Here is a 13,395-nt window from a genome sequence, read left to right as displayed (position 1 = left end):
GTGTTTAGGACAAGTTACTTATTACTATTGTGTGTTAATTACCAAGTAGATAAAGTTAGCAAAGGTCTAGTTGCATTTGTTCCACAGCAAAGCGGCAATCAACGTGCTTCAGGGTATTTGACCCCGGTCGAGGAAGAGTCAGCCAACTGTGAAAGAAGACAGCTGGGGACGGCCTCTGCGGGGGTCACGAGCCAACAGCGAAGTGCTAATTCACACCACACTACATTCTTTTTCTAATCAGCGTTGCTACAGACACAATCCCCCCTCCCTTTAGTGTAGCAACGCCTCTGTAACCAGGGCAACCATAACATTAAAAAGAGGGGCACGTGGAGGAAGGACTCAGAACTGATGGAGGTTGTAACTGAGATTGCTTTCTCTATCGTTCTCCTCGCGAGTAAACCTGTTCTGGTTGTCTTCTCCTCTTCATTCCAGCGAGTAATTTCATGTCTAATCGTATTTAGACCCAACAGAGACCTTTCTTTTCCCCCTCTGTACTTTGTAGTATAGGTATTCCACTCACCTCCACTCAACCCAGCTTCACGTGACCCATGTTTTTGGATCAGAGAAATCAACGAAAAGTGTCTCTGTCCATTTTTGACCGGATGGGGGTTATTTTTGACCCAACTGTTTTGAGTTACACAGTAAAATATGATGGGTTGAGCTGTAGCTCATCGTCATTTTTGCCGGTTTTGTTGTGTATTTTAAGTTGAAGTAAATTTATTGTGACCCTCTTGGAAAATGTCGGTGATGGCTGGATGGCTCTTTGGGTAACACACGGGACTTCAGACACAAGGATCGGGGTTAATCCCGATCCCTGTGCGTTGGATTCTATATTTTATTTAATTTCATTTAATTACTTTTCACCCAGCAATTTTGAGCAAGCTGCTCTTGTCCACAGCTCACACCCAGACACTCACACCTCAGTGGGCTCCGCCTTTTCAAGACAATTTTAAAAAGTGTTTTGGGTCAGAAATGTGCACTATTCTACATTTAAAGGTGGTCACTTTCTACCATGTAGTTCTACTTAAAGATAATCCTGGTTATAGACCACTTTTTGCAAGAAAAAAAGTGTGCCTGTAGGTCATTGTTAATTTTTCACATATACTGCACCACCATTCATATTTCACGTTTCATAAACCATTTACAAACCAGTTGAAAGATGTGAACCAAATGAGAATTTGCTGGGCTAGACTGAGGTTTTAAAAGGTGCTCATTGAACATTTTAGTCCTCGCTTGTTATTTGATATGAGGTAGCCAACTGCAAGCAGCAATAAAAGCAGTCAAGAGAATTGCTTGCTTATTCTCAGGAAGCGTCTGGGAATGTCCAGCTGTCATTCCGTCCACGTTTCCATCACCTCCTCTTCCCCATGGAGAGGTGGCGGGATCGAAGGAGGTAGCCTATGCATAGAGCCATTAATCACTGCTGTGGAGGTAGTAAACCCTATTTGATGGTCATTAGAGAACACTTCTATTACAGAGGTTACTGTGTGTAGCGCTTAACCTTCTCATGTTTGATGTATAGCACGATATGACTGCTTTGGAGCAGCGGGGCGAAGCATCCTCGCCCAAACTAGAATGTCCCCCTTCAGCGCCACTTGTGCAATCATTGTGCAACCTTTTGTTTCCATCCCTCCGTGCTCCCCCCCACCACCACCACCTTTCCCGTCATCATTCTCTTTATCCTCACCCCTCCCTATAATCTAAAATGTGTCTTGCAAGTGGAGGCAGCTGCTTCAGTGGCGGGAGAGGGAGGAGAAAAAGGGGAGAGTGGAAGTGCAAGGAGGGAGTGAGTCTGGCTCACACTTAGCTTTGCTGGCTGAATGCTGCAGCACCAACTCCTCCCATTTCCCTCAAGGTCTCGCGCTCTCTCTGCAACCAGTATTTCACTTGAGCTTTCCGTGTTGTTGAAAATAACTTTGCATGCTGCCGTTTTGCTGCATTATAGACGTCCTTTTCATTTTGTTATGAAATTTTAATGCGGGTCCTCCTAATTATGGTGGCTGCTCGTGATGCAGCTGCTCGGCCGCAGTACGTGCACAAGGTGATTATCATTCGTGATATCCAGATACGTGCACCACAGCGGACACAATGCAATAAATGCTGCAAGGATTGTCTCCATCGATAATGTTCTAGATGAAATGTCTCGGGAACTAAGTTATCTAAGTAATGCTTTGACATGTTTTTTTTTGGGGGGGGGGGATTTTGAAAATTTGTGAAAAAATTCACATATAAGTCGCTCCTCAGTATAAGTCCCCCCCCCCACCCAAACTATGAAAAAAAACGCGACTTATAGTCCAAAAATTACGGTAAGTATAATAAAGTAATAAACAATTGTCAAATGACCTTCCCTCTTCTGTATGGATGTCCTGCAATTTAAAATGATCCCTGAAAGCTCATGTATGATTAATTGACCAAGATGAAAACACAGGACATTTTCACTCGTTAGTTTACCTAACATTAGATGTCGTTTCAGTTATATTTCTAACTTTTTCTTTCTGTTTTTAAGCATTTTCAATTTCGGTTGTGAAATGTTTTTTCGCTTTTAGTTTTGGATATTAGTTTTGATATTATTTATGAATATTTATATTATTAATATTATTAATTTCCGTTAACTACATTGGAGGAGGGTAAGTTGTAAAATGGCAAAAACATTTTCAAAGATGGAAACGTTCCATGGAACGTAACAACAACGGTCACGTACATATATAGCTTTGTTTCTTTTATTGATTTACTTTAAAAATACATGTTTTTAAATCAATTCGTATTTCAATTTTCCATTACAATATTTATACCAATACTATCCAATTTCATATCATGTTACATACTGTAATCATGAAGGGATTCAATTTATATGGTGAGGTGAATTTTACAACATATCACCCAGCCCTATTACAAGGTGATTATCATTCGTGATATTTTATTAGAACATCCCAGAAGACATTAATGTTATTTGAGTTGTTCTTCTTGCAATTAATTCACGCTTTAACCAACATTCATTGCCTTGACATGGCACCATTAATATTAATGTTTGGCCCTCAGATGATTGAGGTCAAGGTTTGTGACTTTGCACCACACCATTAAATGGAAACACAGTCAAGGTCTGCGTGATGTTACTGTGGACTGTGTTTTTTTGCTATTCACATTGGTATAAATATTCATGGTCAGGGGGCGGGTCTTGGAGTCGGTTCCCTTGTCTGATTATGAGAACAGAACTCCATGAAGCAGATGGTGAAAACTGTAAATATTCATCTGGTGTCTCGCTTGCCAAGGATTCTGAATGACAATGAATAGTCTCATGTCCAATGTTCCGGCCAAAGATTTTAGGCTCAATGTTCTGAATATGAATATATGCTTATCAGAACAGAGTGGAACTCAGTTTATGCATAATCTTACATGCCAATCTTTTCAAATGAACACCAAAAACATCATTAGAAAGAACTGAAGTTCAGCTTCTCCTGGGAAAGGTGACCAAATAAATTGCTCCTTGCTTGTGTTTGTTCAGATAATGGCTGGATTTGTTACTTCCTGGTTGGCAGTTAGATGTACTGTTCTCATTCCAAGGCAGGGGAAAGCTCTTTCGACCTAAAGTGAAAATAAATGATTGTATCTCTGCTTATTCATACACAAACCAAAATGTAATTGAATTTGCCCATTCCCTTCTTCGTGAGATGAACCCGATGCCAAACTGTTGGGTTTTGTTTACATCCCCCTAACCTGACACTGCTTGAAAGAAAATCAAGATGTGTACCCACTGGTGGAGAAATATACAACTCATCTTAATATCTATATATCATATCATAAATAACTTTGTAGGTTTAGGTTTAGGTTTATTGTTTAGCACATATTATTATAGCAATAACACTGCAAGGAGGGAGACGAAGCCTAGGGCTTGTAAGGAGCTCCACTCCTGTTATATATACAAACAAAGTGCAAAACAAACAAAGTGCTGTGTAGTCAAATGTCATTCAAGTGTTTAAAAAAATATAAGTAAATAAACTGTATGTTCCTTGAAGTTATACTTCAAGAGGTTTAATAGGAAACTGGGGGTTTAGTTAGCAGTCTACAATATTCTGCCGCACAAGAGCAAAATGAGGATTCTTTCAACTTAGTTCTTCATATCCTTTGTGGACCCATTGGATGAGCAGCTAGAGTTGAGTGAAAACATCCTTTCTTTTCTTTTTTCAGTACTGCCCAGTTGTGATAAAACAACCGCTCTAAAAGAACCCGCACTATTTAATTCTATGGCCACCATTTTTTCCCAAGCTTGCAGTGTAAGGACATTAAACCAATGAGCTGCTCCTCCACCTAAGTAAAGAATGATGGTATTTCCTGTTACCGATAGTTTCAAGCTTGGCAATAATGTATCTATCTGATTGCTAATCTGAGTGTTGATTGGTTCACTGCTGATTCTCCATTTGTGCCTGTCAAAGATACAATCAAAATTATAACTCGTAAAAGCGTGCAAGCAATTATGCAAACACACATATTTGAGTAGAACCGACTGTTTTTTGTGTGTTTGTTTTTCTGCTTGCTTTCCACAATGCTGTGCTGAAATGCAACTGGTTCCAAAAAGCAACAGCAGTCTTCAGAAGATGCAAACTCACACACGACTTGGCAAATGCGTAACCCATCACACAAATTGCGTTTTCAAATGTTGCTCAAAATCATTCTCGGAGGTGTCCAACTGCTTCATTCTATGGAAAGGCTCCACTTATGTCAATTATGCTACCGGAAAGGCCTTAAAAATCAACTCATTTCAGTTAACGTAGAGGGCAGTGTTGAAGTTTTTTTTTGCCTTTATTCTAAGGATCAATTAAATTTGCTCACTGGGCCTGAGCTGTGATTTTATCACATGCATGGTTGCTTGATCCAGAATAAAGATATGTTATGTTCACGGCAACATTACACATTACATCACACTGTGATATGTCGCTAGTCAAAAAACACAATAGAGATCATTAACAATGAAGAGAATATCAATTATAAAGCACAGATTTGCACGAAGGCCACACTTCCCAAAGTCATTATGGCAAATCATCAAACGTCATATTTGTTAGCTAATCTCCCTGTCATTATATATCTTGGCTAGACCATTTTTATTGTTACCCAATATTTTAATGGTTGTTTAAATAGATTAAATAGATTCATTTTTGCTTTAGTAAGAAAAGGAGGAATTTTGAGCTGATCACCGATAAGGACATTTAAAAAAAGAAAAAAAGAAAAACGGTCGCTGATGCGATTAGGTCTACTGAAATACTTTTTTATTTACTGTACTGTCAACCCACATTTATCGCGGCCGGTTGGGACTGGCCCAAACCAAGAATAGCCAAACCTTGATTTATATTGATGCCCATTAAAATGCATTGGGGAAAAAAATAACAATTAAACCCTAAAAGTTATCCCTAAAACACTGATAAACATCAAATACACAAAAAATAATTTAAAATGTTTTTTTTCTAATCACCTTGTCTATGCTGAGAAATCTTGGATTATTAACGATGGCAGCACAGATTGTCCCTGGAGTGAACAAGATGGTGTTTGCTGTGATGTCATATTTTGCCGAACCAATTAGTGATATCATTGATTATCGGCAACTTACAACGGAAGATGCATTTTGCATTAAAATGCAAAATATCTGCCTCAGAATCAGACTGCAGTGCGCCAAACAAATCCATATTCATATGTCTTTGCTTGATATATGTCTACTTTAGCTGCCACAATATGAGTATGCCACCACATCTTTATCCTCTTTTATTTGCTCTGCAGCACAGTGCAGCCAAACTTACACAACCTTGTTTTCGTGACAGCCTGCCATCACCCTTATTCCGCTCTCTGAATACATTAAAAACAACACCCGATCTCTTTGCAGTTTAGCAAATTAATTTGAAAAAAACCCAAGATCCATTCTATCAGTTTTTACTATATGTAGCTCACAGTCATGTTCCCTTGTAACCTCTGTCTGCATAATACTTTAATGAAGAGCTTTGGTGTCAGTAGGGCTGCTTGCAGTGCACAGAAAATCTCTTGTTTGTCAAGAGCAGCAAATTAGCAGTGAGAAAATACCGAGTAGTTGCTGGTGCCGGTGCATTATTTCTCTCTCTACAGTACTTAGAATACTAAGTAAGTGGCAAATGTTGGCATGAAAGAAACATTTAGGAAGATTCTGCAGAATCAGGAAGCTGGAGATTTTCTCCACAAGTCACACAAATTCATAAATTAAACCGCTAATCCAGGTTAATCAAGTTGTTTTCTACCTTCATTTGACTAACATGAGCCCGAGTCTTTACATGATAGTTGCGATAATGGATGCGCTGCTTTAATCCTGTTAGAACACACTCGCTAAAAGGAGGAAGAGCAATTACGCTGCTCCTTGTTTAAAAAAAAAAAAAAAAAAAAAAGGAAACGTCTCTTGAAAGATGCCAGCCTACCACGCTGACTGTTTTGGTGCAAGCGAGCCAGACTCTTAGAGGAACTGTTATTTGGCCAGTGAGATTGTATGCGCCGCTGCCGCCGCTGCTGTGAAGGAGGCACCTGTGAATGGCTGCCCTGGGCATTGAGCACACAGCGAGGCACACAAGTGAGCTGCATCCAGCAGCTCGAGAGAAACAGCAACACTCTGTTATTCAGCCCCGTGCTCCAGAACATTGTGTGTGCATCTGTAATCTCACTTAGCCCCTGGGCTGGCACAGAACCCCCCTCCTCCCGACACACACAACACTCACCGTCATGTTCTTTCTCTTTCACTCTTCCTTTCAATGCTCTTTCTCTTCATCGACACTGCGTCAATGCCACGCTCGCTCTCGCTCTCTCTCTCTCACAAAAAGACAGAGCCCAGCAAATACATCCACTTACTTTCTCGCACTGTCACCCATTTGCAAACACAGTAAAGGGCCTTGAAGATACACCCATGTGTAAAGATCACACTCTGACTGTGTCAATGCCACTGCAGCCTGTTCACTTTTCATTGAAATGAAACGCAATTCTCCGTCATCAGCTTCCTCGCTGACATGGGAGTGGCACTTTTTTTTCCTTTCCCCCGCAAAAAACAACGAGCCACCACATTATGACCACTTGCACAACACGGCAAGAGCTGTGTTATTTGAGCCGTTGTTCAACCTTAGATCCCAAATCCTCTGATTTAAGTCTCTTAACAATAATTATTCTTTGATTTCTGCAGTTCTTTGTGAAAGCAGACTGATTGTCTTCTGTGTTTAATCAAAATAAGATATTTGCAAACATTCCTTCATTTATTCATCTTGCGAACCGCTCCACCTCACGAGGGTCGCAAAGTCGTTGGAGCCAGTAAGCGGGGAACACCCTGAACCGGTCGCAAACCAATCGCAGAGCACGCGTAGACAAACAACCATTCACACTCACACCTATCTTTTAATTTTTTGTAAACAATGACCGAACCACAAACTGAATAAATTTAAAAAGGGTTGCTGAGTACATCAATCCCTCTAATTGTTGTTTAGTTTTTATAACTATAACAAATAAATAACAATATTTGGGGGTTAATAAACTGCATTTGGAGGAAAACTGTTTTGTTATGCAAAGTAAAAAATTAGGCGATATTTGATATTACAGATATTTGATAGTCACAACTGCGGCAGTTCTTCACGTCTCTACAACATTCCAAGAAATTCACTATATTTCATTGAGGTACTTCTTGGTGACCCCTATTTTAACCCCGACACTCCGAGCGACGCACGGAAACGCAATAAAAGTGGTTCTTCAAAACATTTGGTGACTATCCCATGCCAAGCGCTGCACGCCAAGCAGCACTCTGCATAACAAAAACTTTGACTCTATTTTTTTAGGTTCCATGTACAATATACCAAACTCAAAAAAAAACAACAACAAAAAACAAGGCATGATTATCAAGGAGGAGGTGGCAAGAAATAGATGTTATGAGAGGTTGTTGGCAATGATCGATTGCCCCATTCACTAACTGCAAGTATTTACTGCAGTGGTGGAGACTCAGCGACCCTGCCGTTTGCTCTCTAGCTACTGCTTCATATGAAATTATAATGTTTTTGTTAAACATAATGTTGGGATAGAACCTTCGCACCTACAAAAATCTCATTGCATTGGCTGTATATTCTGCCTTTATTGGACACCATGACAATATGCAAGTGGCTGCTTGGTGTATTTGACTGTATGAGTCGTGTTTAAATATATATGAAGGGGATGACTGAAAGCGCGGCCCGCGAGCGGTGTCATGTGTCAGCGCTTTGCATGAACTCCTCGCTTTCTTGCTTCCCTTCGTTCATTCTCTTAGACGCTCCCTCCACACTCTGCGCTCCCCCGTGCCGCTTTGTGCGGCGTAATGCATTCACGCTCTTGCCTTGTTTTGCTGCACCACTACACTGCAGTCCAAGTGTAAAAGCCCTGCCCTCTTCCATGCACTCTGATGTGATTTGACCCCAGCTACTGTATACACGACGAAAGCGATTCATGCTTTATGCTTGATATTTTATTCATCTCTGCGTCAGCTCTTTGTCTTTTTCCCGCCGAAGCCGTGCAAGGTGACGGCTTTGTAGCAACAAGAATATCTCAGGAATTGACATGTTGTGATCATGCTGATGATGTAGCGTCATCATCATCTGCAGTCTGCCTGGTGTGGCTGTCATCCTGTGATATCTGCTACTGGCTCTGCATCTTTATTCAATCTTTGTTTCCTTTGCAAATTACAACGGAATGGATTTAACGGTACATTTGTAATACCCTGCGTTTTGACACGATTTTTATTAGCTGTAATCTCCCGCTAGTACAACATGCATACATTTGACAAAATGCTGAGAATACCTGCTACAGATTATTTGAATGATATTGCACAGTATCGGTTCAGTCTAGAAACGCTGACATCAGATATTGATTCAATGGCCTGATGGTGATAAATGTGTCTTCTGCATATTGCATCAAAGAAATGAAAATGGGTTTTACATTGATTATAATAATGATTCTTTTATTTTTATTTTTATTTTTATTTTATTTTTTTTACTACTCCCAGCCCTGTGCATTTTGTTTTGATGGAGTTTAAAACAAATGAACAAAAAAGGAGCCAATCAATCAGTTCTTTTGTTTTACCTTAACATTTGGCGGCACAGTTGACTTGTGGTTAACGCATTCACCGCGCAGTTCTAAGACTGAGAGTTAAAAACCAGAATGTAGCCTTTGTGTGTGTTGCACGTGACTGTGAATGTACATGTGAATGATTGTTTTTTATTCATATGTGCAAACTTCTGGCTCCAGCTCACCTGCCACCCTCGTGAGGATGAGCCATAAAGAAAATTAATGGATAAAAGTTACAATATTGGCAAATGTACATAATATCTATTTTTTTTTGTTTTTTTGGGAGAACTGATTTTGATTGGAGCATGCGACAGAAAAACTGGGTCATTAAATTCACTCTAATGTACACTCCGGGACAGCCAGGCCACACAGATAGATTTGGGAAAAAAAACGTATTTTTATAATTTTGTACCGGAGCATATACATTATGATTGGGAATGTACTGTATGTCGTCATCATCATAATAATTATTTTTGACACATTTCAATAGACATTGTGTTGCTCCTTCTGCCTTGACCACCTAGAAGCAGTAAAGAGATTAATGTACTGTCCAATAACACAGTCATGGTCAGCAAGCCTTTAGAAAGAACAATTAAAGAGATGCAGTACGACTAATCAGTGCTCTCAGTGTGAGGGGAAAATAATCTCCAGAAGCACATTCGTTTTAGTGTGATGTTGGAATATCGGGCATATTGTCACATGGTGAGTTTGACAAACTTGAAACATGACAGATGTATATAAGAAACAATAACACCAATTTGTTTTATGATGCTGTTGCAGTGTAATCGTCAGCTCTTTAAAAATCTGTATAAAACATGTTGCATGTGCTTTATTTATTTTAAATATAAATTATAAATAAATAAATATAAATTTAAGACGATTTTCATTTTCGCTAAGTAGTATTGGTTGGCATATAGAAAAATAAATTAGCAACTAATAATGGTGGGGTGGGGGGTATTAGAAGTTGTGGTTCAAAGGTAACAGTCAGTCTGGTTTCCAAGCTCATTTGTTTGTGTCTAAAGGGGGACATTGCAAAAAAAATTTTGGGGGCGTCCCACTGAGTTCAACGCAAATGCATTTCTTTCTTGCATCTTTCCCTTGTGTCAGACTGCAGCAACTTTCCGAATTGAAATTGAATGCCGAGCTTTTAGTGGCGGGCTTGTTTGATTATCCGCACGCAGGGAGCTGTGCTGGATTGCATTCCTTTCATCATGCTTTAAGCAGTGTGAGCCCGCTCCCCCGTGGCATTTTAGTAGAGGTGATTTTTAGTGCCTCTCCTTTATGCACATCGCTTTGGCTGCCTCCTCCCAGTCTTGTCTTCTACAGGTGGATATTGGTTTTGACAATACCTTGGTTCTCAACAGGCTACCTTTGCAAGCTTGTATGTTACATACAAACTGCTGTAAGTTAAAGTCAAGACACCGGCTGCTGCAGTTGCTATTGCTTGCTGACTAAGACTGCAAACCAAGTGGATTATTTCCAGTCAATGTTCAATAAATATTCCGAGAAGTTTTCATGGGAAGTTTAGCAAAAGAATTTTGGATGTCTTCAGTTAGACAAAATGGATGCTTTTTTAAAATGGATGCTTTTCATGGGAATTCAAAATCATGAATCAAAATTACTATGCAATACATTGTGTCGTTTTATTTATTTTTTCTTTCAAGAATGGTGCATTTTCGTGTGTGCCTGTGAGTGTGTGTGTACATGCGTGCGTGCGTGCGTGTGCGTGTATTCCACAGCTGTACCTCATGAAGTTTCCAAGTATAAACATTTCCAAACATCAGTGAAACTTTTGATGGAAATTCAAGAGGAATTTGTTGTTCATATCAAGATTTTGTTGTTGTCATTATTGGTGGTATGATTGAAGTATAACGTTGTTTCATTCCAATATTGACCATACTTGAGTAGTTTGTCTTCCACCATACTTTCCATTTTCTAACATTGCTGCTTAGATGAGTGTTTTGCCTGACTTTCTATCTCCCCCCCCCCCCTTCTTTCCTCTGCATGATTGTTAGCGTTCGACTTGAGCGGTAAACGACCCGCTCCTGTTGTACTGACTGCCATGGCAAACCATCGCCTCTGAGCAATTTGTTGTTCATCATGTGAGATAACACAAGGTAGATCAATTCTTCCCTGCTTTTTCAAAGTGATTAAGACAAACGGCGGCGGCGTTCTCCTCGCTAGAGTGGATTGTAGAATAAAGAGGCCGCTTCTCTCTGTATCACAGTCTATCAGCATTATTTACCAGTTCTGCCATTTGCTTTGTACAGCACCTCTCCCTGCCAAGTAGGCGACTGGCGTTGGACCAGAGGCTAGCTAGTGACAACAGACTACAGTGGAAAGCAAGGGGAGCTGTGTGTACGAGCCAAATCTTTTCACTCCTGTCGACTGCCGAGTAAAACGCTGAGCTCTATCTGCTCTCACTGAGCGGAACGTAGCTCTTTATAGGATTTTTCCGCACCGCTCTCGTAGAGAAGGTCACAAGACCAGCACATTTTGGGAATCAGTGTGGGGTAGACATTACAATTCCAGTGTGTATATGTGTGTGTGTGTGTGTGTGTGTGTGTGTGTGTGTGTGTGCGTGCGTGCGTGCGTGCGTGCGTGCGTGCGTGCGTGCGTGCGTGCGTGTGTGTGTGTACATGCTCCAGTGCACTCTGGGTACCAAGCTGCCTGATTGTGTAGTGATTTCCCAGTATGGTGAGAAAAAGACCTCCCTGGGCTCGCACTAAAAAGGCTGTACGGTCAGCGGGTCTTATTGCTCGGCCTGCTGCGACCGGGCCCGCCTTGGCTCTATTGATTCCTCTCTTCGGTAAGCAATGTCGACTGTTAATTAACTCTGTCTCCAAGTGTTTGTCACATTATGTGTCCTTGTGAAAGAGGGACGTAAAAAATAATAAGGCTCGTGTATATGGCGATCAGGTGTGTTTAAAAGGACTTCAAACAATACCCCGCAGATGCAGTCCCGTGCCACGTAACAGTGAGCCCCCTCCCTACAAGCCAGCCAATGGCACGCCTCTTCCCATGTCGCCAACCAATGGCTTTGTGCCTTCCCCGAAAGGAGGCGGCCCGGAGACATTGATGTCTTTCCCGAGCTGCTCGGCGTCACATTGTTGTCAATTAGATTTTCAGCCCTTATGCCAGGTATTTGAATCGCAAGGGGGAGCATTTCATATCCTCGCTGTGACAAGAAGGGGGGATCTTGTCTATCTGAAAGAGCATGCTGGATTAAGAGGGTTATTTCCCCCGAGGTGGGGTGGCTATGAGAGCGAGTGTCACTCAGACAGCTCTCACTCTCACAGTACCTCTGCCTCGGAACACTGCCAGGGAGCCCTGGCTTTGACTTCTTCCCCCCCTTCGTTCCTTCCTTTCATAATCCTCGGCTTTTTGCTCCAATTTAACCCCCTCTCTGCCTTTCGGGGCCTCCGTTAGAACCTGTGATGAGGGTAACGCCTTACACTCCTCCAAAATGTGCACATCTTCCAGTAACGACCAATGTAATTCATTCAGGTAACCCAGAATACAGTTAGCCTTCAAGCAACACCAAAGATAAGTACATATGTACATTATGTTTACCTTTAGTTGAAATCACCTCCAGGTTGCAGTAATGAAAGAAAATTGACACAATTGACAAGTCTTAAATAGCACATACTTCGCAGTCACGGTGATGTCTCACGCATGTATTGTGCATGCAGCAAAGCAATTAGTTTATAATGAATAGAAAAATACAGGAGGACACTTGATTGCTAACAAGTCTAGTTTATTTATATAGCCCCAAATCACACGCATGTCTCAAAGGGCATCACGTGTACAAAAATTCCCCTGATCTTAAACTCCCAGGAGGGCAAGGAAAAACTAAAAAAAAAACCTACTGCGGGGGAAAAAAGAGAAACCTTGAGAAGAGACCACAGATGGGAGGATCCACCTTCCAGGATGACCAGGCCGCAATAGATGCAGAGAGGGCACATAGAACACATAATCTAATTGTGACTACAAGTAACTTGTGATTTAACTTTTTTTTTTAATTCAATAGTCCTTAAAAAAAAAAAAAAAATTCTGGACAGTAATCTGTAAAGTAACTGCGTTACTTTCCAAGGTAACTGTGGCAACACTGATTAGAATGGAGACAGTCGTTGAATGTTTGATACGATGCTCTTTAGACATGTCGAATGCTCCTCTTCTGTTATGGTCCCTGAGATTCATCCATCCCCATCCTCGAGCCTTTAATGGCACCCCTGTGTACACATCCTCTTCCTTACCTTGTCACGCTCCCTTCCCTCTTTCCCTGCAGCTTCAATGATACCCTGCAGGGAATGGAGGGTG

At 41.0% G+C, this 13,395-nt stretch overlaps 1 protein-coding gene across 7 annotated transcripts in view; it reads left to right on the top strand.

The window, feature by feature from the left end:
* nexmifb (neurite extension and migration factor b) overlaps positions 1 to 13,395 on the top strand; it is a 175,857-nt gene that overhangs the window by 31,016 nt on the left and 131,446 nt on the right. The window contains exon 1 of one of the 7 annotated variants that reach the window (XM_068651777.1): positions 11,705 to 11,884. The exons of the other annotated variants lie outside the window; for them this stretch is intronic. The gene's annotated coding sequence lies outside the window, so the exon portion shown is untranslated. Of the gene's footprint in view, positions 1 to 11,704; positions 11,885 to 13,395 lie in introns of those variants that run through there. 7 annotated transcript variants of the gene reach the window in all.

The sequence above is a fragment of the Syngnathus scovelli genome, chromosome 1 (genome assembly GCF_024217435.2).
Source record: "Syngnathus scovelli strain Florida chromosome 1, RoL_Ssco_1.2, whole genome shotgun sequence".
Taxonomy (NCBI): Eukaryota; Metazoa; Chordata; class Actinopteri; order Syngnathiformes; family Syngnathidae; genus Syngnathus; species Syngnathus scovelli.
Note: the sequence above shows the minus strand (reverse complement) of the source record. Positions and strands in the feature narration are given on the sequence as shown.